The sequence below is a fragment of the Suncus etruscus genome, chromosome 17, assembly GCF_024139225.1.
Source record: "Suncus etruscus isolate mSunEtr1 chromosome 17, mSunEtr1.pri.cur, whole genome shotgun sequence".
Classification (NCBI taxonomy): Eukaryota; Metazoa; Chordata; class Mammalia; order Eulipotyphla; family Soricidae; genus Suncus; species Suncus etruscus.
The window spans coordinates 66,861,482-66,888,177 of record NC_064864.1 but is presented as its reverse complement, the minus strand read 5'-3'; positions in this window follow the sequence as shown (position 1 = coordinate 66,888,177).

Sequence of the window (26,696 nt, the reverse complement as noted above, 5' to 3'; positions counted from 1 at the left end):
TGTTAAGGAAGTGGGAAGTCACTTCAGATTCAGGCCACAGAACCTTCTTGTTAGGAAGAAACATCTCCAAAAGTTGATTTGTTGATCTCCTTCACCCCAGGGACTCATCTCTGGGGTGCTGAGTGGCTAAATTTGAAAAAGTAATCTTATTAATGTGCTTTTTTTTTTTTTTTACACGTGTCCCTCTTGGCTCTCTTCAAATTTATTGCTATATTATTATTGCTCTTAGGATTAAGTTTTACTTTTGCTGGGGATCTGGTGTGTTTGTCCCACTGAACTGCCCTGGGGGAAGGCATTCTCTAGCCAGCTCAGGGGCAGTGTGCCTGTCAGACGGCAGGCCACCTCACTCACCATCCAATTACTCGCCTCTTTAGCCCAACAGCTTTCTCTTTACTGACTCCATGCAGCCTTGGGGTGGACAAACAATATCATGGTGATCTGGAGGAATTAATAGGCGCCACCCACCCAAATTTCCAGTAATTGCATCTCATTTGGCTCCCATTATTGGGCCACCAGACTTCCCCATGCTGGGGACACTTGGTAACAGTGTGACTGTGTGAGAAATTGTGCTTCCCTGGGTTTCACATGTGAGAACCACTCCCCACCCGCATGAACTCATTATTCTACCCTAAACAATAGGCAAAAGGAATCAAGAGCCCCCCTCTTCCCGGCCAGCAGAAGGAAGGCCCCTAAAACTGGCCTCCTCTCGAGAGCTTGCATGTTCCGCTGAGCTGGCCCAATTAGCCACTGCAGGAAGCAAATGGGTACTCAGTACTCAGGGGCTCAAAAAAGAATTTTCCTGTCTAAGTTCTGAGATTTCCTTTCTCTCTCTCAGAGAGATGTGCAATAAAGAAACAAGCCTACACATGAGTATTCGGCTTTTCGTGAACATTTGAAAGCACATTTGCCTGGAATGGCACCCCCCCAAAATTGCTGAGCTAAGCAACCTGCTTCTGACCCCAGGACCACGAGGAGCTTGGACCACGTCCCCTTCTGTTCAGTTCAGTCTCATCAGATTATTCCGAATGGGAGCTGAGTTCAATGCGGAGTGATTCTTTCCCACGGGCTCTGCTGGGGCAGGGGAGCTTGGATCATTCCCCACAAATCACCTCAGGTCAGTGCCCGCACCCCCTTCCCCCAGCTCTCCTGGTGCTGATCATGTGAAGATGGTACCCACAGCTTCAAGTCGGCTCTTTTCTTTGATTAAATCATGGCTTCTTTGCTGTGCAAGTGAGTGTTCAGACTCGGGGGGAGGGAGGAAAGAAGCTGTGTTTTCTGGGTCAGTGGACACTGCCTGCCCTTTGCCATGCCTGGCAGGCAGCCCGAGATTCAAACAGCCTCAACACCAATGTGTTTGGTAACTCAGGGAGAAGATGGAGCAATCGTGCTGGGCGCCGTGTCGCTGCAAGTGGCCGTCTTGACTTGATTGCTCCAGCGACACCCATTGGACTGGAGCTCTGTGCCCATCTTGCTTGCCAGCAGATGGCTCCAAGTGAGGTCATTGCTCTGACAGTTGCACAAAAGAGCCCCCAAACCGCCTGAACAAACCCACCCTCATGTGGAACCATCCAGAACAGTTGGGAGATGAAAAGTGGCTCGGGACCCCCATGTAGGGAAATGTGGGACATGCCAAATGCCACTGCCTGCCTCCTCACCACCCTGGAAACCTCTGTCCCTGCCACTCCTCCAACTTGGGTGCCAGGGCTGCTTGGGTGGCAATGAGGATCTGATTAAGGGGGAGACAGTGATCTGGGCTGCAGTGATTGCAAAGCCCCATTGAGAAGCATCTTGGCAGGCTGGGGCTGCTGTTCTTGGAACAAGCTCATTTTCCCTGATTCCACGAGTGTGTGTGCAGTGTGTCACATGACCCCAGAGCCACACTGAAAATTCACAGAATTAGCATGTCCCCTGGGACCGTTTATCAATCTGAGGTTGGGAAATTAGGGAGGCCCATTTTTCCTCCTCCTTTGTGAGGACGACCTCTGTGTCTTAGCTTCCAAAATGTGTATCCCTTGGCACCAACCCTCACGCCCTCTGCCCAGATCCAACTTAACCACATCCCTCCCACTTGCATTGGCAAGAAAAAAAAATACCTCTCCCTGCTGCAGATTTGGGAACTGATTGGATCAGGGATCAGAAGTGGTCTCATCCTCCTCCTGCTACAGTGGTGGAAAAAGCTGGTGGTGTGGGTTTTCTGCTCTTAGTATCCTTGTCTGCAAGTGTAGGGAGGCAAGGACCAGAAGGAGGGTTGCCTGGTTTGTTAAGCCTTTCTAAGGCTGCCAGAGCAAACTCTCCAATGTAGTAGTTGGTAATAGAAATGTGTGCGTCTCTCAGTCCAGGCTCTATAAATCACAGGTCCTGTTGCAGAGCAGATCCTGTCTTGGGGACTTTAGGCAGAGGTGGGAGAGCATATCCAACTACTCATTTGTGATCACCCTAAGTTTATGGTGACTTTGGCTTATGGTTAGCATGATTCTGGTTTCTTCCTCCCTCATCACATTTGTTTTCTCTTGGTTTCTTTAAATCCAGATGAGTCTTTTGTTTTGTTTTTGTTTTCGCTTTTGGGCCACACCAAGTGACACTCAGGGGTTACTCCTGGCTATGCACTCAGAAATCACTCCTGGCTTGGGGGACCATATAGGATGCCAGGGATCGAACCCAGCTCCATCCTGGGTCAGCTGCGTGCAAGGCAAGTGCCTTACCTCTGGGCTATCTCTCTGGCTCCCCCAGATGAGTCTTTTCTAAGAGTGACAGTCACTGGGTTTGGAACCCCTTTTTCCCTGGCCATACCACATCTTAGTAATGCTATCATAGAGACCCCATTTCCAATGGAGCCCCTCTCCTAGATCCTGAGGCTTCTGAGGGTGACATGCTCCTGCATGCATTCAAGAGCATGCTGCCCTCACACTAGTGGATTTGGGCAGCCCCTTCACTTTTTGGGAGGTGTCGTTTGGGATTATTGTGGCTCACTGTGATTACTGTGATTACTCAGTGTTCACTGCTGGCTCCATGCTCCAAGATCACTCTTGGAAAACACAGGGGACAATATGGGGTGCTGGTAATTGAACCTGGGACAACCACATGCATGGCAAACATCCTACCCATTGTACTAATGCGAGTTTCCTTGCCATGTTATGGAACCCAGAATCAGATGGCCTCTGAGAGTCTCTGCTTGTCTGGCCTGTTCCATGTGTTTCTGAAGGTGATTAATGGAATGGGAAGGAGTTCCTACTCTCATGGATGAGGACCAGTGCCAACTCTGAGGGATTGATCCCAACTACCCACTATGCTTCACAGCATCAAAGGGAAGATGGTTTCTTCCTGCCCACTCCCCAGAGGTGATATAGGTTGGGAGCTAATTGGAACAAGGAAATGAGGTGCAGCCCAGTCCTGAAGTGACTAGCTCGTTGGGCTAGTACTCAGCATGAGAGATAGAAATATGCTGGGAATTTCATTTTCACCTGAAGACTGACACCCCTTATTATGGGGGAGTCTGAGGCCTGGCTGGACACAGGCTAGAGTGGACCCCTAAGGGCTGCTGACTTCAATGAGGAACCTCTCCACCCATAACTATTCCCAAAAAAACATTATCTGCTCCTGGCTGGGAGTCAGACCAGTCCTTGATCCTCTCAGGAAGTAAATTCCAAGGAACAGGGTTGGATCCAATTCTCTGGAAGATGCCCGTGTTTCAAGAAGCTGTGCAGAGCCTACCAGTGAAAGGCTGGCCAGATTCTGACATCCTAAAAAGAGGTGTGTTTCTAGCCAACAACTGAGAGATGCCTTAGAATTGGTTGTACATAACGAATAGTTTAAACTTTGCTCATTGTACCTCTTCATTCTGTCCCTGTCATCTACCTGCTGATGGTCATTCCTCCAAGTGTGCAGTCTTGTTTGAATTCTACGATGGATGATGGCATGGAATGTCTTTGTCACACACTCCTTTGCCAGCTTTGAATATCCTGTAGAAACACATCTCTGTGTTATTCAACCAGGTAATTTGTTTTCTTACTGTGGACTATTAAAAAAAATACGGGGCGAAGCAGTAGCACAGCAGATAGGGTGCTTGCCTTGCTTGCAGCTAACTTGGGTGGTGGGTGATTCCCCCACATTCATTTTAGTCTCCAGAGCACTGACAGGAATGACCTTGGGACTCAGAGCCAGAAGCAACCCCTGAACACTGCTGGGGTGGCCCAAAAAACAAAAACAAAACAAAGTAAAAATGCCTGACATAAATGCCCCAATCTCTTCTCCTCATTCTCCTGAAATTGTGTTTTGCAAAAGAAAAAAAGGAGCTCCTATTTTTTTTTTTTTTTTTTTGCAGGACACTCTGTTCATCAGAGCATTCTTTGCTGGGGCTTGGCTTCAGTGACATATTTGAAAAGCCATTGCCATCGCCACCACCATTTCTCTTGCTTTCTTCTCTGTTATTTTCCAGGATGTCAATTCTACATTGGCATTTGGGTCTAGGCTCCATTTTGAGTTAATATTTGCAAAGGGCATAAGGCCTATGTCTAAATTTTATTTTTCTTCCTATATGGTTATCTGCTTGTTCCAGCAGGAGGAGAGGGCTAGGAGTCTTTTGTTGTGTGTGTCTTTTGGTTTTATTGGGGAATGGGGAGGTGTGTCTCACATTTAGTGGTGCTCAGGAGTTGCTCCTGGTTTTGTTCTCCAAGGTCACTCCAGGCAGTGCTCAGGGGGCTCTGTCAGGTACTGGGGATTGAACCAGGCTCATCTGCCTGCAAGGCAAGTTTCTAATTCCATACTATCTCTCTGGCTCTAGGAGCTTCTTCTGAGCATCATTTCAAGAGTAGAATTCAGAGGGTTGGAGTGGTTAGCACAGCAGGCAGGGCATTTGCCTCTTAAGCAGCCAACATGGGTTCAACCCCCGGCATCCCATATGGTCCCTCTAGCACTGCCAGGAATAATTCCAGAGTACAGAGCCAGGGTAACCCCTGAGCACCACCAGGTGTGGCCCAAACATGAAGGAAGGAAGGAAGGAAGGAAGGAAGGAAGGAAGGAAGGAAGGAAGGAAGGAAGGAAGGAAGGAAGGAAGGAAGGAAGGAAGGAAGGAAGACAGGAAATAAGGAAGGAAGGAAATAAGGAAGGAAGGAAGGAAGGAAATAAGGAAGGAAGGAAGGAAGGAAGAAAGAAAGAAAAAGAAAGGAAGGAAGGAAGGAAGGAAGAAAGAAAGAAAGAGAGAAAGAAAGAGAGAAAGAGAAAAAGAAAGAGAAAGAAAGAAAGAAAGAAAGAAAGAAAGAAAGAAAGAAAGAAAGGAAGAAAGAAAGAAAGAAAGAAAGAAAGAAAGAAAGAAAGAAAGAAAGAAAGAAAGAAAGAAAGAAAGAAAGAAAGAAAAAGAAAAAGCTTAGAGGCTAATGTTTCAAAGCAAGTGTACACATTTCACTTCAATTGAATTTTGGGTGAGAGGGCAATGATGGAGATGAGGGAGAAGAGTAAATACCTTTCCTGCTGGACTACTTCAGATGTTAGATTATGATTAATCTCAGATGGAAAAACTGGGGCCCCATAGTGTAAACTTCATGTCCGGGGCTAATAAGGACCAACACCAGCATATTAACAGAGGCCTCACTCATTACAAAGTCCAAGTACCTCCCATCCTCTCCCACATATTACACAGGGATTAATAGTGTTTATAGATGGTGCTGCTGGAATCTAATTAATTCATTTAGATTTTCTATGCCCCTGCTTGATGTTATTTTGGGGTTGCAGCAACTTAATGAAGAGGTAAGAGAACATCAGGGCCCTGACTCCAGCCAACGGAAGAGTTGAGGGAGGGAGGCCCAGCAGACAGCCTCCCCCTTCATGTTTTCCCTTGTCTACATGGGCTTTCTTGGCAACTGAGCTGGGCAGCGGTTTGAAAATGGCAATAAACAGAAGTATAAACAAGCATTACGTCTTTAATTATTGTTAACTAGTCCACATCCAGGGGCTTACAGATGATCCTAGCTTCTGGGGATGGTTTTAATGATATATTCTCAACACCAAGAGACTTTGACCTTCTTGAGGACATCTGTGTGTGTCTGTGTGTCTATGTCTGTGTCTGTGTCTATGTGTCTCTGTGTGTGCATGCATATGCATGTCTGAGAAAGAAAGGGACAGAAAGAGAAGAGTGAGAGTAAGAAAGAGAAGACTGAGACAGAGAGAAAGAGAGATAGAGAAAGAAGAGAGAGAAAGGAGGGAGGAAGAGAGAAAGAGAGAGAGAAATGGAGACTTCCACTACTTGATGGTGATTGTAGTTAACCTCACTTCTGATCCTAACTCCGGTGCCATCATTTTTTTTTTTTTTTGGTTTGGGGGTCACTCCCGGCAATGCTCAGGGGTTACTCCTAGCTCTATGCTCAGAAATCACCCATGACAGGCATGGGGGACCATATGAGATGCCCAGATTCGAACCACCGGTGGCCTTACCTCCATGCTATCTCTCCGGCCCAGGTACCATCATTTGTAACCTAAAAAAACAACTTTGGAGCCCATATCCTTTCTTGAACACAATTTTCACTTGCATGTCTCTCATTCTTTGAAAGCTATTTCCACTTTAGAGAAGCCCATGTTCTCTCTAGAACATGTCTTTCCTCTCTTTCTCTACCATCACATCTTTCTAAGAAGTTTTATTCAATAAAACCAATTGCTTCACTCAAAAAAAAAAAGGTTACTTTCTAGAAAAAAAAAAGCAATTTATTGATTATGCCTCCAATCTCCACATACTGACAGAGGAAACACTGGAGGGTGAGTAGGGGATAGATGGAACAGTATATTTGAAGAGCTAAACTATTTTTTTTTTTAGTGAAATAAAGTAGTTTATATTGGAACTTACTTAGAAATATGTGAGGAGAGAGAAAGGGAAAAGTGTGTGTTCATGAGAGAATAAAGGCTTCTCCGCAGTATAAACAGGCAAACAAAGAAGCAGAGATAGGCAAAAGGGATGTCTGAAGAGCAAAAATTTTCATCAAGGCTACAGAGCATCTCTGTGGGACAATTTCTGGGATGGATTTCAGAGCTTGGTCTCAGGGCTGAAGCCTTGGGAGATCTGGACTGCTCAATTGTTCTGGATTGTTCAGCAGATTGAGGCCAAGCTAAAGATTCTAAGAATGAGAACATTATTATATGAACTTTAGAAGAAGCTAGAGGTTACAAAGGTCAAATTACCATAGAAGCCCCAAAATTCAGCTACAAGATTGGGGAAGTACAGGGCATGATGAAAAATTGACTAAGACATTGATTAAAACATTACATGTCAGATTCAACGTCAACTCATGCTCTTCTTGGACCTTTCCAGAATTTCCCAACTCTGCTTCTAAAATTTTCATCATCTGGTTTTCTTTTCTCTTTCTTTTTTTTTCTTTCTTTCTTTCTTTCTTTCTTTCTTTCTTTTCTTTCTTTCTTTCTTTCTTTCTTTCTTTCTTTTCTTTCTTTCTTTCTTTCTTTCTTTCTTTCTTTCTTTTCTTTCTTTTCTTTTTTCTTTCTTTCTTTCTTCTTTCTTTCTTTCTTTCTTTCTTTCTTTCTTTCTTTCTTTTTCTTCCTTTCTTCCTTCCTTCCTTCCTTCCTTCTTTCTTTTCTTTTTTCTTTCTTTCTTTCTTTCTTTCTTTCTTTCTTTCTTTCTTCTTTCTTTCTTTCTTTCTTTCTTTCTTTCTTTCTTTGTTTGTTTCTCTCTTTCTCTGTTTCTCTCTTTCCTTCCTTCCTTCCTTCCTTCCTTCCTTCCTTCCTTCCTTCCTTCCTTCCTTCCTTCCTTCCTTCCTTCCTTCCTTCCTTCCTTCCTTCCTTCCTTCCTTCCTTCCTTCCTTCCTTCCCACACCTGGCTGAACTCTGGGGTTATTCCTGGCTCTGCACTCAGAAATCACTCTTGGTAGGCTCGGGTGACCATATGGGATGCAGGGAATTGAACCCAGGTTTGTCCTGGGTTGGCCATGTGCAAGGCAAATGCCCTATCACTGTGCTATCACTCTGGTCCCCTTCTATTTTTTTACTTTTTTTTTTTTTTTTTTTTTGGTTTTTGGGTCACACCCAGCGGTGCTCAGGGGTTACTCCTGGCTGTCTGCTCAGAAATAGCTCCTGGCAGGCACGGGAGACCATATGGGACACCTGGATTCGAACCAACCACCTTTGGTCCTGGATCGGCTGCTTGCAAGGCAAATGCCTCTGTGCTATCTCTCCGGGCCCTATTTTTTTACTTTTTGAAATCTAAACTAACCTGGTAACTTTATGTTTTTTTTTATTATTTTTTTCTTATCATCTGGTTTTCTTTATAAAACTTGCATTTGCCTTCACCCCTTGGAGCTTAAGAGAAGCAAAACATATATTCTACAATAATTTTGATCTAGTAATTAACATTATAAGAACATGCTAGAACAAAAACATGGAGCACATGATACAGAAAACTGAACACACCAACAATGGTGGAACAGTACCTCTAGAACCTTAAAGACTCTATCCTAGGCTCTGTCCTAGGACCAGTGCAAATACCAAGATTGCTTGCTATAGTGGCCTTGTTTTCTCATCCACAACAGAGAAGAAAGGTTTCTGGCACCACAAAACAAAAAACCCTGGGATAAGGCAATAAGAAGATATGGAGCCAGTGGTTGTTCCCATGACAATATGCTCCAAGAGTGGAGAAACCCTGAATCTCTTAGGCCACGGGAATTTTCTTCCTTCCCCAATACTTGCTGTGCCCATACAAAAAAAAAAAAAAAAGTGGGGTAACACAAACCCTGCCACTGCAGCACTTTTTCTGGTGTTGTTTTGTTTTATTTTTTGTTTGTTTTTTTGATATTATTTTTCTTCTCCTTTTTCTTCCACTCTTTTCTTTCTTTTCCACTTTTGTGGATATTATTCAATGATTTTTTTTTTAGTAGTTGATACCAAATTTTTTCTCCTCTTTTCCTTAACCTTTTTACCTCCAACATAATAGCATAATTTGAATCATTCAGCCTCATAAATTGAGGGGGGAAAAGAATGATACCAGGACCAGTCATATGAACATGTAGTGTAAATAAAAAAAAATGACCAGACTGGAACACCAAACAGAATAGATACCCAACCTATAACAAACTGTAAGGCAGCGACCATTTGCAGTAGGATTCTGGGGGGTAAAAGAGGGAGATGTGGGAGACATGCTGGGAACAAGAGTGGAGGAAGGATAACATTGGTGGTGGGAATGCCCTTCATTCATTGTCACTATGTATTGTAAATAATTCTATGTAAATGAACTTCAGTCACAATAAAAAAAATCAATAAAGTAAATAAGATTTTATTTTCAAAAAATAAAGAACATGCTAGAAAATTACATCTGCTAAGACATATATCTCTGAATCACTTTTCTGTCCTTTCGTATAGGACTCTTGACTGAGGTGTTGGACATTATATTTCAAATCAAATGTATTTCAATTTCAGGAAGACTGTGATTTGACTTTCCAAAACATTTGCTATTGTTTTGAATTCAAGTTTTAACATCAAACAACTGTCCTCTAAAAAAAGTCTCAGGAGCAAATTGCTTCTCAATTGAATGGTCACCATCTCAGATGACACACTGTTCATAGGGTATATATTAAAGAATGTAAGTTATATATAAAACAACAACAACAACAACAACAACAACAAATTAACTATCCAGAAAAGTAAAAATGAGCCTGTTGTTAAATTGTGATCATTGAAGTCCAATGTTAGGTTCAGGGCTTGTGACCTCTGTGCTGGGGAGACCACACAGAACCTTGTGTGCTACACTCAACTTTAGGGTCAAAGCACAATGAGGGGCTCTTGCTCAGAGCCAAGTTCCAAGGCTGCTGATAAATGGAAGCCATCTGGAGAACAGTGGGATAGCAGGTCCCAGCAAACCCTGACAGAGTGTCAGAGAATCTAGGATTGTTGATTCTGGAACATTCTGCAGGGCATAAGGAGGCATATGACCATTAAGGAGGATGTGGGTCTCCTGAATATGTGTGATTCTGAGAACTTCACAGAGATCAGTGGGTGGAAGGAGAGGGAAAACCATGTGAAAAAAAGGGGCATGAATGGAGAAGACACTCAGGCCAGCCACCAGAGAACTGGGTTGGCTGGGCCATTAGGGTTCTAGTTGAAGAGGTAGAAGCTATGACTAGGTTCTTGCTTCACAGAGGTATTGCCTGTGTCACAGTCCTCATTTGCTAATACCGGCCACTTCTGGAGGGCTCCAAGAATTATTTGAGAGATACATCACAGTATTCCAGACCTGACAGAGTAGTTATAGGAATCTCACAGCAAACTGTGAACATAGTTGGGTGGTGGGTGGGTAGTGGCCAACACTTGCTTTGTGACTGGCTGACTGAAATGAAAGTAATAAATGAATCATTTCTAAAATCCCAGCGACTCTAGTCATAAGTAGACTTATAAGAAAACAGCATTTTATTTCTCTATTTAATGTCTAGAATTGTATTTCTCTGCACTAAACATTATCTCCCATGTTATGAGTGTAAAGAGTAAAAATGTATATTACTAATATTGTGTGTAAGCAAAGAATATAAAAATATAGAATTATGTAGTCCTATGACATAACATTATAACACACAGACTCTTCTATAGACCTGCAGATGTTCTCACCATACATGGTTTTAAAGTCAAGAAATCATGAAGCAGGAGAGAGAGAGAAATGACTCATTAGGGCTGGGCATGAGGCTCCGCATTAAAACTCCAGCCCGCCTTGTTTTCATGAGCTGTGACTTCAATGCTTGGCATCACTCCACATCACTGAGTGTGGTCCTGGCATTGACACTGTGATCCTCGGCACCCCAAGTGTGAGACCCCAAGACATTAAAGCAACAGCAGCCGCAAAGGGAATGAAATAAGAACCACCTGAGATTTTTAACCCAGCAGAACAGCAGAATAGGTCAGAGAGATTGTAGAGTAAAAGATAAAATACTGTGGTGAAAGAGATTTGCAAAGTTGTTGTATACTTCTAATTTGGAAGATCAGAGTGATAGTCCAAAGGTTAAGATGTTTCTCTTGCACATGACCATCCTTGGTTCAATTCCTAGCACCAAGTGGGGTCCCCTGAGCATCACTGGAAGTAATCCCTGAGCACAGAGCCAGAAGCGGTCCCTGAACTCTGCAGGGTGTATCCCCAGAACTGAAACAAGCAAACAAAAAATTCCAGAGTAGCAGAAAATAGATATTTCTTGGAAAACCTTTTCATGTATTGAAATTTCTGTTTCTTTTCCATGATAGGTTTGACTCAAATCCTGAGCCTTCCTGGAACCTCAAGAGTGTACTCAGATATAAACAGAGAGTCACAAACAGGGAACTTTTCTTGTCTCTTTGCAGACCTGGCCAAAAATGTTGGTGGTTTCCTACCAGCCAATCTCAAGGTATGCAACCCAGGTCTTTCCCCTTTCAGAAACTTGTCCCGGTGAGGGTCATCAGTTGTGATCGTATGTTTCTTTTGACCCCAGGACAAGAACATCTCCCCCTTTGCTCTCATGATGCCCACCTCCCCCATAACCACCTGGATTTCTGGGAGTTGCCAGCACTCACTGACCCCCGAGACAAGTTCCCAGACGATGCTTAATTAAAGCATTTAATTATTAGCCACTCAGCACATTTGCATCATCCCTGAGCACAAGCGCCAGAATCACTTGGGGGAAGAAGTGTCTGTCCAAATTACCACCTCATTAGAGTTTTATCAGATGCAGGACATTTGGAATTTGGAAATTCTTTTCTTTTTTATTTTTCTTGGTACCTTTTTTTTGGAGGGCTACACCCGTTGACGCTCAGGGGTTACTCCTGGCTATGTGCTCAGAAATTGCTTCTGGCTTGGGGGACTATATGGATGCCGGGAATCAAATCCAGGTCTGTCCTGGGTCAGCCACGTGCAAGGTAAACACTCTACCACTGTGCTATCACTTCAGCCCCTGGGAATTATTTTCTTTTGTGGGGGCTCATCTATGTTTAACTTTGTAATAAGTGGGTCTTTACACCAGGAAAATGTGCTTTATCCAAATTATCAATTTGATTTAGGAGATTTGGAATTTGAAATGATTTTCTGTTTTGGACTCACCCACATTTAACTTTGTAGTAAGTAAGTCTTTACAATAGGAAATGCTTTTTATTCAAATCAGTAAGTTAAGCTTAGACTTCAGGTTGAACCCAAAAGCAAGGTTAGCTTAATCATGGGGCCAGAGTGATAGCACAGTGGGTAGGCCATTTTTCTTGCACATTGCTGGCTCACGGTTGGTCCCCAGCATCTCATATGGTCCTCTGAGTCCAGTCAGGAGTGATTCATAAGTGCAAAGCCAGGAGTAACCCTTAAGTGCTCCCAGGTGTGGTCTAAAAACAATTAACTTCATCAAACTCATTGATGAGAGTACTACCATCAAAGATACATGGAATGCAACCATCCCGGAGTTGTACACACAGATCCAACTCAGGGGTTCCATGGAACCAAACATACTCTGTGTCTGTTTCTCTGGGGCAGTTATTCAAGCAAAAAGACAGCTAGAGAAGAGAAGGAGAACAGAAAACATAGAATTAAATATTTAGTTGGTCCTGGCTTCCCAGATGACCCCTTATTTCCTTTAAATCTAGAACTCAGACTCCTGATCTCTATCTAACCAGTCCTGCTCTCATTTTGGAGCAAGAAAAAAGAAATAACCCATGCAGCCAGAGCGGTAGAACAAGTGGTAGGGTGTTTGCCTTGCATGCAGCTAACCTAGGACTGACAGCAGTTCAATCCCCCGGCATCCCATAAGGGTCCCCCAAGCCAGGAGCAATTTCTGAGCACATAGCCAGGAGTAACCCCTTAGTGTCACAGAGTGTGGTCCAAAAACTAACTAAATAAACAATAAAGAAACAGCCCATGCAGATGGATGGAAAGGGAGTGGGAATGTGACTTAGGAAGATTGATGGTGGCAGGAGGGGACAAGGATCAACCACACATTTTCGGGGAGGAAAAATGTTGACCCTCTACCTTGGATCATTAATTGATTTGACACTTTCTCTTCAGCTGTAGTGTTTGGTTTGGGGGGACAGGACAGGCCAGTTTTACAAATTAGAAAATAGCTGTTGCTGCATAAGAGGCTGCTGCTCATATGCTCCATAAAACGTTTTAAGGCATAAAACAAACGAAGACCAGTTAGTCTCTAAAGTCAGTTCTCTTCTTTCCCAGGAGAAACTTGTAGGCTGAGGGTTAAAGTGAAGATTTTTCAGGACTCTCAATTGTCTGGAAAGGACCTCAGTTGTCTAGAAGGGTCCACAGTTGTTTGGATGTATCTCCTATTCTCCCTTTTCAGAATCTTCTGGTAAGAATAGCAATGGCTGTGTAAAGGCCTCAAGGATGTGTGGAGGATGCTAAATAAAAGGTATTTTCTGGATACAGAGGAAGTATTTAACAATGCTATACTCTTCAAGTGCCAAATTTCATCATGCACATTTTCATACATATTCCCCTCTCCGAAACCTTTGCTGACCTTGGTACCCAAAATAGTAACACCTCCCTTTCTCCAGCACCTTATGGCCTGCTTTCTTTGCCCTAATTTTCCTCCACAGAACCTGTTACCACTTTAAATACCAATAGTGTTTTGGTCTCTTGTCTTATTGCTTATTTTTTCCCTATCCTACCTTTCTATAAGAATAAAATAAACTCAAGAAGGGGAACATGGAGGTCTGTACTGTCTTCACTGCCATATGTTCAACCCTTGCATAACCCCTGGGGCAAGAATAGTGTTTTGTAAATATTTGTTGAATAAATAAATGTGTGAGAAATCACTAGAACCTTCTGATGTTTGTAGGTGGTGGAGGCGGCCTTAAAGACCTTTTATTTATGTAGAAAGACTTAATTAAGGCATGATCTTTCTTAGGATAAGATCATCTGGGGGCATCTGCCTAGGCCTGTTGAAAATCCTATTTAGAAAAAGGTCTTGTTTATTCAATAGACATTTTCTGAGCACTCTGTCTATACCAGGTTTTGTTCTGGGTTGTTGGGATTTTGAAAAAATGGAAAGGAGCATGTCTCAGTTTTTGGAAATAGGCCTTCAACAAGGAGATCATTAGAATGGGAAGTGCCAAGATTGGGAAGAAGAGAAGCAAGCAACTTGACCTTTCGACATGGAAAAAGAGTTTTAGAGAAGAAACAAAGAGAATGGAAGATATTTGAGGCAAAAGGAAGAATGAACAATGGTTAGTACCTCTAAAAAACTGGACAGCTCTGCATACGCATGTGGGTTATGTACTATACAACTAGGGGAGGTGCATGGCCAGTTCAGAGAAATGAAGAATAGAAACCACGAAGAAGCTGCATAAAAAAAGAGTGGATTGAATGGCTCTGGGAACAATAGTCAGAGGGAAAGGCAGAGAATGAAGAAGGAGGATTGTGAAGGACCCTGAAAGGCAGAGGACATTGGAGTTTCCCTTCTCAGCTATTGGTGCAAAGAGCAGAGATAGGAATGTTGCAAAAAGAATTCCATGTTTTATGTAGGGTATGAGGGATTATGGGAGGACTGGGAACTCATCTGATTGGAAAATGTTAGTGGAGGGACTTATGATGATATTTACAGAGAAACTGCAAAGTTCATTTTAAATTCCCAAGTAGTGTTATTTGAAACTTTTCTCATTTTTCTATTGATTGTTGACTTGAGGGAAGGATGGTGGCCATTGTAGGGTTAAAGTATCCCTTGCCCTCTTTGGTACCTCTTGGATGAAATTCATCCTTCCACCTTCTGGACACCAAAACCATCTGGAGCTCTCACTCCTCAGTTGTCCTTGATTTTACACAGTCATCTTGTTTCTTCACCCACTGTCTCCAACTCTCATTTTAATTCTGCCTACTATAACCTTCTCCCTCTCTCTTTCTCTCCTTGAAATATTAGGGTTCCAAGCCTTCATGTTTTCTTCTGCTTATATCCTATCCATTTCTGCCTTCCTTCACCTCCTTCCTTAATCTTGCCCATATTTGAGCAACTCCCAATAATTAGGGCATCTCTTTTTCCTGAGTTCAGATCCCCTGAAACAACATCAATTGTTTCTTGATATTTCCATTGAGGTCCCATGACTACTTCAAACTTAATCATATGTCAGATCAATGCCCAACCACATCTAAATCTTCTCATAATTTTCTTCTCTGGTAAACTCACTCCTATTTCCTGAGCATCCAGTGGCCATGTTGTTTCTGACATCTTCACTGAATATGAATCTCAAATTGACAAAGATAACCCATAGTTATCTGTCTATCTCTTCCCACCTTTCTCTACCATGTCTTATCTCTTGGCTTCTTACTGGGACCACCCTGTTCCAGGCCTTCCTCCTGTCTGGACAATAGTGATGGCCTTGGAGCTGTGTTGCTTACCTCCTTCTACTCCTCATTTCTTGAGCTCTCACTTGGCCTTTCTAGAACATTTTCACCATTTGATATCATCAGTGGTTCCACCATCTCCATTCACTAGGCTCTCCAAAAGCTACTGGCCCCTCTTCCTGCTATATCTCTTCTTTTCCAACTTTCCCTTGAGCCCATGCCTAATATTTTAACCTTTCATCTCCTCAAAGATATACCCCATTCTAGGCTCACACAGTCTACCTGTCCTGTCCCGATTCACAACCCAGTTGGGGGTAATACTCCTTCCTCATACCACTATTTTCTCTCAGTGAGGGCTCTTCCATTGCCTTGGGAAGGGACCTGCTATACCCTCCTGCCCCAATTCTTTATTACTTTGAGGGATTTACATTGCCCTTACACTTTTGGAATGCATATTGTTGGCAGCTCATTCAATAGACAAAAATGTAATGAATAAATGTGTCACTTTCTTGTGTGTAAGCCAGATTTGTAGATAAACTAGAGTAGATGCTGTCTGGTCTCTAGACAGCAGGCTCTCAGGCTTCGTATGGAAATGAGCTGAATTTAGCCCTCCCCCTCTTCCCATATTCACTATACAAGACTTATTCCACTATACATCTGTGTCCAAGATCAAGAAATTTTTGGCTAACAAGTTTCTTTTTTCTCTCTTTCTCTTTTAAAGGTTTAAATGGAAGCTTACATCTCCATATGGATTTCAAGTAAATTCTACAACAGCTGGTAGAAAAGGCAAAACCTGGAAGTAGCTTGTTTTTGCAAAGCCAGGCACAGGCCTGACTCCTTCTTAGCTCCCAACTCTTGAATCATCATTTACTTAGTTGTACAAAATATGGAAATATGTTTTACTGCAGAGAAATGCAGCCCGGAGCAGAAGAAGCAAAAGATCATGTTAGACAGTTCCCAATAGGATGTTGAGTCTAGCGGACTTAAGTTCAAAGTGTCCCTTAGAATTCATGTGTCCTTTTTGCCCCACTGTTACCCCTTCCCCAACTTCCTGCCTAATCTCACCTGGATGGTGAGACCCATTCACAGCTGGGAGGGGTCTGTGGTTGGTATTAAGGGGTTGCCTAGGGGAAGGGGGAGAGAGAGATCGGAGACATGGAGGAGCTTGAAGGAGGCTGCTTCACTTAGAGGCCATGTGAGAAATATGAACATGATGATTAAATATAAACATGCGATTGTAATAAAGCTGGATGTCTCCTGAAGCTTCAACTGACTGCCTGTGAAATTATTTCACTGCCACTATCCTGAAACCTATGGACCTGCCGGCTGAAGGGGCTGCAGGCGCTGGGCTGAGCCGAGAAAGGCCTCACCAATCATCCACAACACTAGGACTTTATAATCAATACAACAGCCCATGACTATGAGTTTGGGCAGGGGGTGGGGGGAACTGTAGGGTGTTGGAGCCTTACTTCTATGGAGTGATTCATTTGGTACCCTAGAAGGGTAAGACAGTGATAAGCTTAAATATTGCACCATCCCATCGTGCACAGGTTTGGCTCTTCTGCCCCACCCCTCCCTTCCAGCACTTCACTGCCTTTCCACAGGTAGGCAAAGACTCATGTGGTTCTAAAGTGCTCCTGGCAGGAATGGAGGGAGTAAGCGATGCCCTCTCATGCACATTCACACACATGACTGATTATGAGTGTCGTCGTTGTTGTTGTTGTTGCTTGGTTTTGGGGTCTCACCGGGCAGTGCTCAGGGGTTCTTCTTGGCTCTACACTCATATATTACTCCTTGAAGGTTCAGGGGCCCTATGGGATTCTGGGGGTTGAATTCAGTCAACTGCATGCAAAGCAATTGCCCTCCCTGCTGTGCTATCTCCAGTCCTTCAAGTGTTATTTGGTTAGTGAATAGGGATTTGTAAAACCTTTAAGGGATCAACTGGAGGACCCAGACACCATCCTGAAGTACCCATTGCTGCCAACTACTACCTGTGTCTCTCCACTAGTCTAGTCAATGTTTTTTTCTCACTAGTGTGGAGCATGTACCTGGGTTAGTTGCATTCATTTGCTCTTGGACTCTGTCTTCTACTCACATCTTGGGAGCTGCTGACATTAGTTTCTCATTGCTCTGAAGTCATGAAGGGGTGTTACAGATCAGGATGCTAAATTACACTGTCAGGCATCCTACACTTCAAAGGAAACCTTGAGTTCATGAGGTGATGGTGGCAATGGAAGGCCCTAGCCTGTGAGACTGTTTAGACCAATGATTTTTCTTTGGTTGAAATAATTTATTTTTTCTCTGGAAGCAATGAGTCACCTGAAGTTGATCATTGCAAACATCCATTTCACAAAGTCTGTTGCATTTTTGGGAAGATCTTCAGCAGTGATCATTTCTTCAATACTTGCCAGGGGATGATGTAATTGAGCAGTAATGGATAGGTCTTTCCTTGTGGGCAACCCCAGTCATAATTGTCTTTGGACTTCAACACCAGGCAGTTGAAAGAGGAAGGTTCTAGAAGAAAGAATACTTAAAACCTAGGTCAAAAGTGTGTAATGAAGGAGGGGCCTGGCGGTGGCGCTAGAGGTAAGGTGCCTGCCTTGCCTGCGCTAGCCTTGGATGGACCGGACCGTGGTTCAATCCCCCGGTGTCCCATATGGTCCCCCAAGCCAGGAGCAACTTCTGAGTGCATAGCCAGGAGTAACCCCTGAGCATTACCGGGTGTGGCCCAAAAACAAACACAAAAAAAGTGTGTAATGAAGGAGAAGCAAACACCAAAATAGCAAACTATGAAAGAGGATTTGGGGAGATAGTCAGGAACTGGAGAACAAACTCTGATGACTTAATAGGCCCAAGATAGATCCCAGGTAACTCAAGGTCCTCCAAGAGCTGTCAAGAGTAAATCTCAAGCATAGATCTGAGAGTAACTCTCAGTCTTGCTCGGTGTGGCTCAAAACCAGCAGTGACCATAACAATAATAATAACAAAGACAAAATAAACTCCAAAAGGAGTTTTCTTTATCTTCAAGTAGGCAGTTGTACAACATTAAACAGTTGTTCAACATTAAGCAGTTGTACATTAACAACTTTCTTTATATAAACATAGAGTGCCAGGGGAATCAAATGCCAGATTTGTGAACTATAATTTTCTTTCTGACAAAATTATCTTGTACCAATACTGTTCTTACCTTTAACCCCTTAAGGCTGACTTTTACAGTGTGCTATAAAAGGTAATTTTAGCAAAAAAAATCAAATTCATCTACGATTACAAAGATAATTTTAGCAAAAAATCAAATTCATCTACATACCCAGTTCAAGTTCTCATAGTTCTCTCTTCTCATACCCAAGTTCCCAACTCATCCTTCCCAACTCTTTATTTTAATTTTTGATGATACAACCCCCCCACACACACACACACACATACCATTTTCTCCCCTCACTGACTTGGATCTGAGTGCTTGCAAATTGGGTCATTCATTCAGCATTTGATCTAAATGATAACACAATGATATACTTGTTTATTTGGAGGATCACACCTGGTGGTGCTCAAGAGCTGACTAAACACTGTGCTCAGGGATCACTCTTGAAAGACTTAGACCATCTGATATGCTGTGGGTCAAACCTGGGTTGACTATATGCAAGGCAAGCACTCTAATCTACTCTACTATCACTCTGCCCCCTTCGAATAAATGTTTTGTTTTGATTTCATTTGATCGATAGTCCATTTTTAGCCATTTATTTGCAAAAATGATTTCTCTTCTGCTTTTTAAATCTTTTTTAATTTGAGGGCCACATCTGGTAGTGCTCAGGTCTTTCTCCTGGCTTTGTACTCAGGGATCACTCCTGACTGTGCTCAGGGAATCATATAGGGTGTCTGGGACTGAACCTGGTTCAGTTATGTACAGGGCAAGAACTCTCCCTTCTGTACTATCTCTCCTGCCCCTCTGTTATCATTTTGTTACTCATAAAACCTTCTAAGAGAAACCCAAGTACCGATGTCATTACTCTTCTTGCAAGAGATTCAGCCCACAGAAGTAGTGTTAGTGGTCTGGACACGTGTCCTCTTAGTAATGGAGAAAATATGATCACATTTGTGTCATCCTAGAGCTACGAGCCTTGGGCCAGTGTTTGCCAAGATTGGCCTCATAATTCCCTGCAGGCTCACAGAGAAACCCATTGCAAAAATGGCTTCTAAAGGCAACGTGTTGGCTACTCACAGAGGAACCTGGAAGGGGGAAAGAAGCTTAGCAAATGTCCCCAAATTAAAACACTCTAATAGCTCAAGAAGCCCTACAAGGACTTTGGAACTTTATATGTCAAATGACTGGGCTGTTAGTATTTTGCAGAAGAATCAGAGTGTGCTGAGACTCTCTGCCTTTATCTTTCTTCTCCCAACTGTGTTGCCTCCATTGTCCCCCAGTCCTTATCTCTCACTACAGAGACTGCGCAGACGCCCCAAGTTAAATGGAAACTGGTCTTTTTTATCCTGCAGCCCCCAGCCTGCCAGATAGCATCTAGATAAGTCGACAGGAACTTGCACAGTGCTGTGCACAGAGCAAATGGGTTTTGGCAATAAAAATTGTCAATGTAGAAAGAACCAAAAGGGGGGAAAATATCTTTAAATTGTTATTTCTCCCTGAGGTCTTAGAGGAAGGAAGAAAGTTTACTTAAAGGGGAACTTTTTTTTTTTTTTTCATAGATGCTAGTAGCGAGTAATTTGGGCCTGTAAAATGCTATTCCAATGACAACCTGTCCCAAACGTCTTGAAAATCACTTTTGACCCAAGGAGCTGGCTCCAGGAAGCCACTGTTGATATATTTAAATGGATCCAGCTGGATTCCTCTGATGTATTGATCCCAGGGCTGTGTGAGAGAGCCTGGGGGACAATGCTTGAAGTTGATCCAATGCAGTTGAATCAGTTTATTTTATTGCCACTTTTATTAAAAAGCTCAGAGTTGGAGTTGCTGCCGTGAGAACTCTTGGCTGCCCATGGGGATCTGTCGGCTGCTCCTGGCTCCCTCCATCTGTGGGCTGAACACGGGCTTCTGCATTGCCAGTTACCCTGGTGCTCTTTGTGATGGGAAAAACATTCTTCCAGCTTATGACCATTTCCTTGAGCACTTTTTAAAAGAGTCAGGCTTTTACGTCAGCAAATTATCCCTGATACCTCCTTCTGCCTGCCCTCGAGAGACTGCTCAGACTTTACTTTTCTCCCTGGTTGTTCCTCCACTCTGCCGACCACTCCCTCAGTCTCCTGGGTGGCCAGGGCTTTGCTCCAGGCCAGTCTAGTTTCTCAGGGACAGAGCTGGTTTCAGGCAATCAGGAGTAACCTCTTGCAGGGATCTCAAAGCCAGTGTCTGGCCAAGCAATGCTGCAGAAAAGCCTTCTGGTCAACCATCAGGTCTGAGATAGTGCCAGCTGAGCTTTGTCCTCATGCACTCACCTGGATTTCTCTCCTGTTGACTGTAGCACTTTTGTCCCTCTAAATTAGACCAGCTACTGGGGGATTGGGGAGCTTCAGAACAAAATCTCATCTTTCTTCATAGGCCCCACAAACCTCTAAATACCAACCCAGCCCACTTTGAATCAACTGCCAGGAAGTGATGGATCTGAGTATTCTGGGGCTGGAAAGCCAAGGACAAGTTGAGAAAAGGCAGAGCTTTGAGGCAGGCAAATCCCTGACAAAGATAGAAAGGGTTTGGTGTGTTCCATGGCAGCCTGCTGGGAAAGGGTTGCCTTTGAGTCTCCCAAGACAGAAGTACTGCTCTTACCCATCTGCCCAAGTCCTGCATTCTGGGTTAATCCTTAAAAGGGAAGGAGAATCAGATACCACTGGGCTATGGAAGCAGTTTCAGGCATGGTCTTTTAAAGATTCTAGGAATGGGGCCAGAGTGATAGCACAGTGGTAAAGTGTTTGCCTTGCACGTGGCCAATAAGGACGAACCCTGGTTCTAATCCCAGCAACCCATATGGTCCCCGAGCCTGCCAGGAGTAACGTCTGAGTGCAGAGATAGGGTTAATCCCTGATAATCACCAGGTGTGACCCCAAAACAAAACAGAAAGATACTTGGAATGACTGCATGATTTGTTTGTGGAACCCTGTTAATGAAGATCACCCCTTGCCAGTTCAGGCATAACATCTTCTGATTCCTTTTTGGGCCATGAGTCAAGAATGGAGGGTTGAAATAGATAGCAAAGGTGCCCCTTAAAAATGCTTGTTACAGGGGCCGGAGAGATAGTGCAGCGGCGTTTGCCTTGCAAGCAGCCGATCCAGGACCAAAGGTGGTTGGTTCAAATTCAGGTGTCCCATATGGTCCCCCGTGCCTGCCAGGAGCTATTTCTGAGCAGACAGCCAGGAGTAACCCCTGAGCACCGCCGCCGGGTGTGGCCCAAAAACCAAAAAAAAAAAAAAAAAAAAAAAAAAATGCTTGTTACAGTTCTTACTGGCCACAGCCAAATACAATGGATTTAAGACAGGAGTCCTCAAAATTTTTTTTTTCTTCTCAACTTTTTAAACAGGGGGCCAGTTCACTGTCTCTCAACCGTCGGAGGGCCAGACTATAGTAAAAACAAAAGTTATGAACAAATTCCTATGCACACTGCATATTATTATTTTGAAGTGAAGAAACAAAACCAAAAAAAATACAATATTTAAAATGAAGTAAAATTAAATCAACACACTTACGAGTATTTCAATGAGAACTATGGGCCTGCTTTTGGCTAATGAAATGGTCAGTGTCCAGTTCCATATTTGTAACTGTTAGTCGTAACAAGTGATGCAAGTGTGCACCCATTAGTTTTGATCTTGTGGGAGATTTTAAATGCTTCATTCTAGAAAAAGTCTGTTCACAGACATAAGTGCTACTGAAGATGGTCGCCATTTTGAGTGCATTGTTCCTAAGATGAGGATATGTCTCAGAGGAGAGAGATGCATAAAAATTAAGAAGGCTGCTTGACTTCAATGAGTCTTTCAGAGTCACAATTCTTTAGTTCAGTCGGTTTCATTTGGTAAATTGTATTCACATTTTTAATGTCAATAGAAAGTGGGTTATGGAAAAGCTGCATGTCCTGTTCATGTTTTAATCCGTCTACTATAGTTGTGGTCTTGGTCATTGCACTGATCCCAGGATGGAGCCTGGGATAGAGTCGTTTGTTATGGTTCCAGAAGACCCGTTCAGTTGCAATTGTCTCAGTCAGACCTCTGAAAATAGAGATCTTGGTTGTTGTACAGATCATAGACCAAAACCTAGATTAGGGCTTTTTTATTGGTCCCAGGATACGTTCTGCCCAGTTGTGGTTGTCACGGTCAGTCATCCGTAGATAGTGATCTTGGCTTTTGCACGGATCAAAGGATAACAAGTCTTCTGATTTTGTCTTATTGTTAGATGGTGAGGTAAGACCATCTGCTCTTCGATCAAGTTGTTCCCATTTCCTTGTTGTCAGGATATCATATCAGAACTGGCACATGTTGGTGCCTGAGCAGTATTAAGGATGCCCCAGAGGGAATTTGGTTTCAGGAGCTGTTGTGGAGAACTGTGTCATTTCTATGTCTGAGATCTAGGGTTCAAGGTTGGACGGTTGGTATCTCATCACCTGGGGTCTAATTTGGGTCCACATGACATATGTTCAAGGTGTGAGGTGCCCCTGTATTGTAAAAAAGTGTGAATTCTTATCCCTAGTAGATAAGTGCTTGTTTTTATAAGGAAAATTTCCCCTTTCTTTAATATGCCTTTGCAGGAAGAAAAGGTGCTACATTATATTGCTGGTGCATTTGGGGGTGGAAAGAAAAGAAAACAGAACCAAGAAAAAACATAAAAATATATATACTCACATATATCTGAAGAAAAAAGCATTTTTAAAATGAATTAATAAAAGTAATTAAGAAAAAAAGATGTAGGAGACTACCTTACATTTGGGGAAAAACAGGTTAAGAGGTAGTATTATATAGGTCTTAAACTTATGAAGGAAGTATAGGGTTCCTCATTGTCTTTTGAGATTTTCTTATGGGAGTGGAATTTAGGGCGCATTTCATCACACACCTTGGTCTTCTTGAGATTGAGAAAAGATTTGCGGCAGAGAGGTCTTGGGTAGAGTTCTAGCTTTTGGAGCTGAGTCTGGTATCACACAACAGTCCACATTAGGGAGAAGTGATAAGGAGGACTACACAGCATGAGTCAGCAGAGGTGTTGGTTGTGGCTCCTTGCTGGGGCTGAAGTGTGGTTCTGAGTGGGTGTCTCTTTGCTTGGGTGCTGGGTAATGGCTTATTGGGGTAGGAGGTTGGTCTTGATGTCTAATGAATTAAGAACTGAGGGTGAAGTTTTTAATAAGGTGGGAAATCAGGTTGGGATTGAGGGGTTAAGGGATAGTTGGATTTCTGAAGGAGGGAGAGGTGATAGTATATGGAGAGGCTAAATACACTATAGGCATGAGTTGTTTACAATTTAGGTTTGGCTCTCATGGAGGAGTCCTATCTCTGTGTGCTCATGCCCACTTATAAACATACAATAATTAGCTTAGGTATAGCTTAAGAAAAAGAGGAGGGGAGAGTAAGAAATAAGATGAGTACAGAAAGGTAGGTAAATTTAGTACAAGTGAGGTAAAGAAAATAATATATCAACTAATAGAGATTGGGCTGGTGTGTTGAAGTTGGGAGGTTTTCTCAATTTCTAAGGATTTTTTTAGTGATGGGGTTGGGCCTCCCTATATGAGGCAGGATTAGGTGATGGCTGGAGCAATTTTGGTTGCACATAGGTTTCGCATCTTGAGTACTAAACAATGTATTAGTGAGGTCTAGCTATGTAGGTGGTTACCTTATGCAGTATTGTCCGCAGCAGCTTATATATCAAATTTCCTTTCCTAAAGAGGAAGTAACAGTGTGGTTTTTATTTGACATGAATTGAATTGATGATAATGAGAAGAAAAAGATAGGAGAAGAAAAGGGAGAAAGAAAGAAGTAGTGAGAAGAGTGGAGAAAAGAGAACGGGAATGTTAGTTTGCTTGAACATGTTCGATGAGTAGACCCTATAGTATAAGTTTATGGGTCACAGTTGCTGTTTCAGTGGTCTGGCTGGTCACATGCTTCAGGTCCTAATAGAGAGCATAACCTAGAGATAAAAGGTATGTTAAAGTGTTTTATCAAGACTTTTTTTTTTTTTTGTGGTTTTTGGGCCACACCCGGCAGTGCTCAGGGGTTACTCCTGGCTGTCTGCTCAGAAATAGCTCCTGGCAGGCACGGGGGACCATATGGGACACCGGGGTTTGAACCAACCACCTTAGGTCCTGGATCGGCTGCTTGCAAGGCAAACACTGCTGTGCTATCTCTCCGGGCCCTATCAAGACATTTTTATAATGCAGACTGAGTATAATATCTAGTGTGACTGAGCACCAACAAACAACCACCTTAGGTTGTCCACCCTTTGTATCCAAGAACCCCTGTGGACAGAAAAGCTGAGAAGTTATTTTAAATATAGTGAGATTAAGGCATTAAAACATATTGTTATGAAATGCTTTTGTTGGAGTCAGTGACTTCCCATTGTATTCTTTACCTGTAATCCTGTATAAGATCCCTAAGACATTATTATGGGTCTTTGTAGTAAAAGGGTGATTACATACTTTTTCTCCCTACACTGTTGTTTCTGCTGTTGCTGGTTTCTTTATGGTATAATGTATAGTCGAGGCTTTGTGTTTTTCCTGTTCCACTTGTTTTGGACACTACTCTCCAGTAAATGTTGACAATTACAGTGTTTGGAGTTTCTACCCTGTTAAACCCCGTTATTTGTTCATGGAGTATTACCTGTATATATGGTGTATATTCTAGGTACTTCAGAATAGTGCTATCATTCTGTGTTTATCTTTCATCTTCTGGCTTACTTCATTTAACATAATATTTTGTAGATCCATCCACCTTGCTGCAAAGTCTATGATTGTATCATTTCTAACTGCTATGTAGTATTCCATTGTGTATAAATACCACATCTTCATGATCCAATCGTCTGTTGTTGGATATCGAGGTTGGTTCCAAATCTTGGCTATTATACTGAGTGCTGCGATAAATAGTGGGGTGCACACATACTTTGGAATGAATTTCTTCCGACTTGGGGATAGATACCCACGAGAGCAATTGCTGGGTTATATGGCAGCTCAATTCTGAGTTTACTGAGCACTCTCCACATTGTTTTCCATAGTGGTTGGACTGGTGGGCATTCCCACCAGCAGTGAATGAGAGTTCCTTTCATACTTTATCCCCGCCAACAGAGATTGTTCCCGTTATTTTTGATGTGAGCCATCTTCACTGGTGTAAGGTGGTACCTTACTGTTGTCTTGATTTGAATTTCTCTAATGATGAGTGAAGGTGAGCATGTTCTCATGTGTCTGTTGGTTGGACTGGTGGGCATTCCCACCAGCAGTGAATGAGAGTTCCTTTCATACTTTATCCCCGCCAACAGAGATTGTTCCCGTTATTCTTGATGTGAGCCATCTTCACTGGTATAAGGTGGTACCTTACTGTTGTCTTGATTTGAATTTCTCTAATGATGAGTGAAGGTGAGCATGTTCTCATGTGTCTGTTGGCCCTTTCGGTCTTCCTTGGAGAAATGTCTATTCATTTCTTCTTCCCATTTTTCTATGGCTTTATTAGATTTTTGGGGGGCTCAGCTTTCTGGCACTCATTTTAAATTGGGTTTTGCTACTCCTCAGCTGTTTGTCACTGACCAGCAGGGGAGAACAGCAGGCAGCCCATCCAGAGATCAGAGATCACCCATCCACCTAAACATCTTTCCTTCTCTTTTCCTTTCTACCTTTCCCCCTTTCCTGCTTTGTTCCCCTTTCCTTCTGTTCACCTTACTTCTTTCCTTATTCACACCATAACTTCTTTCCTCCTTTCTACCTTTCCTTCTATCCATCTTTCAATGTTTCCTTCTTTTCACCCTTAATTACATTTCTTCTTCTCCACAATTCCTTCTATTTTTTCTGGTAGTGACCATGGGACTCACCTCTTAATAATGCCACCAACTTCCTCCAAGCTGCCTCTGCACTGCGCTTCTGTCTCCCACTCTCTCTCTCTCTCTCCTGCTCTCTGACTTTTACAGCCCACAAGCCACCATGCAGGCTGCCCTCCCAAGTGATTCCTCTGAATCCTGGGTAGTTGTAGCCTGGCTGCGATATTCAAGTCCCCTCACTGCCTGAAGGCTGGACATCAATTCCCATAATTCCTGGCCCCCTCCCACCGATGACTGTCCTTCTGTAAAAAAAAAAAAAAAAAAGACAGGCAGCAGCCAACCCAATGGGCCTGCAGGCTGGATAAATGTCCTCAGGGGCCGCATGTGGCCCAAGGGCCATAGATTGAGAACCCCTGATCTGAGACATTCCCCTCAAGCTATGCCTGAATTTCTGGGCCCATCTCAGGGTAGTGAGAGCAGAGGTTGGTTGCA